Below are 3617 nucleotides of genomic sequence, written 5' to 3'. Positions count from 1 at the left end.
AGCCACTGACAACGGTGAAACCCTACACGAGCTTGCCATGGAAAGGAGTAAGAAGGATTGGATGAAGACTGTAGGAAAGCAGAGAGACGGAAGGGAAGGCATCTTCATGCGCTTATCTGAAGCTCTCACCAATGATATACATAAGTATCTCTATCTTTATCTTGATGTTATTTTTGTTTATCACCATATCCATTTGAGTCTGCCTGACTGAGATTTACAAGATGACCATAGCTTGCTTCATACCACCAATCTCCGTGGGATCGACCCTTACTCGCGTAAGATTTATTACTTGGACGACCCAGTGCACTTGCTGGTTAGTTGTGCGAAGTTGTGTTTATGCCATGGTATTGAGCACCAAGTCTTTGGAGCCATTACTAGGGATTGTTTATGTTTTGAAAAGTATTGATCACAATTTCGTGCACCAAGTTTTTGGCGCCGTTGCCGGGGATTGTTCTTGTGTATGGACAACTGACGGTTCATCTTGTTGCTTAGATTAGGCATTTATTTTTTTTCGAAATTCTTGAAGATAAATTCTAGAGTTTCATGATGATTTGTTGAAATCTGGCTGGCTGAGAAGCCATGTCTAATCTCATTGGACCGAGGTTTCAATTTATCATCACAGAAGCTTGTTGATTTTTTTTATCAATCTTGCTTTTGGAGCAGTGATCTGCTAAGGCTTGGCTGGCCTTTGGCCATGTCTAGTGTTTTGGACCGAAGCTTTCTTTGAAAGCTTGGCTGGCTGTGAAGCCATGTCTAATTCCTGGACCGGAGTCTTAGACTAGCATTGCACTGATTCCTGGAATTCTCATTAAGAATTTTGATGTTCCCACTTAATTTTCGAAAATCACAAAAAAATTCACAAAAACCATAAAAACCAAAAATATTTGATGTTTCTTGCTTGAGTCTAGTGTCTCATCTTAAGTTTGGTGTCAATTGCATGCATTCATGTGTCTTAAGGATCTTCAAGTAATTCTTGATAATTTCTTACTCTGATCTTTGAATTCTTTTGACTTGAGTGTTTATGTGTCTCATATAGTGTCAGTAGTATACAAACTGCTAAGTTTGGTGTCTTGCATGCATTGTTATTTGATTCTTGTTGCATTTTGATTATTAAAAAATCCAAAAATATTTTTTATTTGTGTCTTTTCAAGTCAATAATACAGAGAATTGAAGATTCAGAACATACTGCAGAGGAATTATACAGAAAAAGCTGGGCATTCAAAAATGCCCAGTGAAGAAGGCAGACTGGCGTTTAAACGCCAGCCAGGGTACCTGGTTGGGCGTTTAACGCCCAAAAAGGGTGCATTTTGGGCGTTAAACGCCAGAATGGATACCATTCTGGGCGTTTAACGCCAGGATGGTGCTAGGGGGAAGATTTTGTTTTCAACTCAATTTTTTTCAAGTTTTCAAAGTTTTTCAAAATCAAATCTTTTTCAAATCATATCTTTTCAATCAAATGTTTTCAAAATTAATTTCTTTCCTTTTTCAAAGATACTTACTAACAATTAATGATTTGATTGAACATTTTTTGCCTTTTCTGTTGAGGAAGGTTTCATGTTTGAATCATATCTTTTCTTGTTAGGCAAGTCATTAATTTTTAAAATCAAATCCTTTTTTTATTGTTTTCAAATCATATCTTTTTAAAATTGTTTTCAAATCATATCTTTTCAATCACATCTTTTTAAAAACCAATCATATCTTCTTAACCACATCTTTTTCAAAATAGTTTTCAATCAAATCTTTTTGATTTCTAATTTCAAAATCTTTTTCAAAAATCACTTTACTTCTTTCCCACTTTTGTTTTCGAAAATCAATTAGTGTTTTTCAAAAATGTTTTCAAAATATTTTAATTAATTTTCGAAAAATTACTTCCCTCCTTCTCACATCCTTCTATTTATGGAGTACCACTCCTTCTCAATGCACAATTCGAACCTTATCTAATTAAAGTTCGAATTCTTCTTCTCCTTCTTCTTTCTATTTCTCTTTTTCTCTGACACCTCAAGGAATCTCTATACTGTGACATAGAGGACTCCACATTTTCTTGTTCTCTTCTCTTTCATATGAGCAGGAGCAGAGACAAAGGCATTCTTGTTGAAGCTGACCCTGAACCCGAAAGGACCTTGAAGAGAAAACTAAGAGAAGCCAAAGCACAACTCTCTTTAGAGGACCTGACCGAATTCTTCAAAGAAGAAGAAGACATGGCAGCCGAAAACAACAATAATGCAAATAATGCAAGGAAGGTGCTGGGTGACTTTACTGCACCTACTCCTGATTTTTATGGGAGAAGCATCTCTATCCCTGCCATTGGAGCAAACAACTTTGAGCTTAAACCTCAATTAGTTTCTCTAATGCAACAGAATTGCAAGTTCCATGGACTTCCAATGGAAGATCCTCATCCGTTCTTAGCTGAATTCTTGCAAATCTGTGACACAGTCAAGACTAATGGGGTAGACCCTGAGGTCTATAGACTGATGCTATTCCCTTTTGCTGTAAGAGACAGAGCTAGGATATGGTTGGACTCTCAACCTAAAGAAAGCTTGGACTCTTGGGAAAAGCTAGTCAATGCCTTCTTGGCAAAGTTCTTTCCACCTCAAAGATGGAGCAAGCTTAGAGTGGAAGTCCAAACTTTCAGACAAAAGGATGGAGAATCCCTCTATGAAGCTTGGGAAAGATACAAACAATTAATCAGAAAATGTCCTTCTGACATGCTTTCTGAATGGAGCATCATAGGTATTTTCTATGATGGTCTCTCTGAACTATCCAAGATGTCTTTGGATAGCTCTGCTGGAGGATCTCTTCATCTGAAGAAGACGCCTACAGAGGCTCAAGAGCTCATTGAAATGGTTGCAAATAACCAATTCATGTACACTTCTGAAAGGAATCCTGTGAACAATGGGACAAGTCAGAAGAAAGGAGTTCTTGAGATTGACACTCTGAACGCCATTTTGGCTCAGAATAAAATATTGACTCAACAAGTCAATTTGATTTCTCAAAGTCTGTCTAGAATGCAAAATGCACCAAGCAGTACTAAGGAGGCTTCATCTGAGGAAGAAGCTTATGATCCTGAGAACCCTTCAATGGAAGAGGTGAATTACCTAGGAGAACCCTATGGTAACACCTATAATTCTTCATGGAGAAATCACCCAAATCTCTCATGGAAGAATCAAGAGAGACCTCAACAAGGTTTCAATAATAATGGTGGAAGAAACAGGTTTAACAATGGCAAACCTTTTCCATCATCTTCTCAGCAACAGACAGAGAATTCTAAGCAGAACCCCTCTGACTTAGCAACCATGGTCTCTGATCTAATCAAAACCACTCAAAGTTTCATGACTGAAACAAGGTCTTCCATTAGGAATTTGGAAGGACAAGTGGGACAGCTGGGCAAGAAAGTTACTGAACTCCCTCCAAGTACTCTTCCAAGCAACACAGAAGAAAATCCAAAAGGAGAGTGCAAAGCCATCAATATGGCCGAATTTGGAGAGGAAGGGGAGGAAGTGAACGCCACTGAGGAAGACCTCAATGGGCGTGCACTAGCCTCCAATGAGTTCCCCAATGAGGAACCATGGGAATCTGAGACTCAACATGAGACCATAGAGATTCCATTGGACTTACTT

At 38.2% G+C, this 3617-nt stretch overlaps 1 non-coding gene across 1 annotated transcript; it reads right to left on the bottom strand.

Moving 5' to 3' along the window:
- Nucleotides 1–2603: 2603 nt before the first annotated feature.
- On the bottom strand, nucleotides 2604–2711 carry LOC130937188 (small nucleolar RNA R71). The gene has a single exon (XR_009068418.1). It is a non-coding gene; the product is annotated as a small nucleolar RNA R71 (small nucleolar RNA).
- Between the last annotated feature and the right edge of the window lie 906 nt (nucleotides 2712–3617).

Source organism: Arachis stenosperma, chromosome 6, assembly GCF_014773155.1.
Source record: "Arachis stenosperma cultivar V10309 chromosome 6, arast.V10309.gnm1.PFL2, whole genome shotgun sequence".
In the NCBI taxonomy this organism is placed as follows: Eukaryota; Viridiplantae; Streptophyta; class Magnoliopsida; order Fabales; family Fabaceae; genus Arachis; species Arachis stenosperma.
Note: the sequence above shows the minus strand (reverse complement) of the source record. Positions and strands in the feature narration are given on the sequence as shown.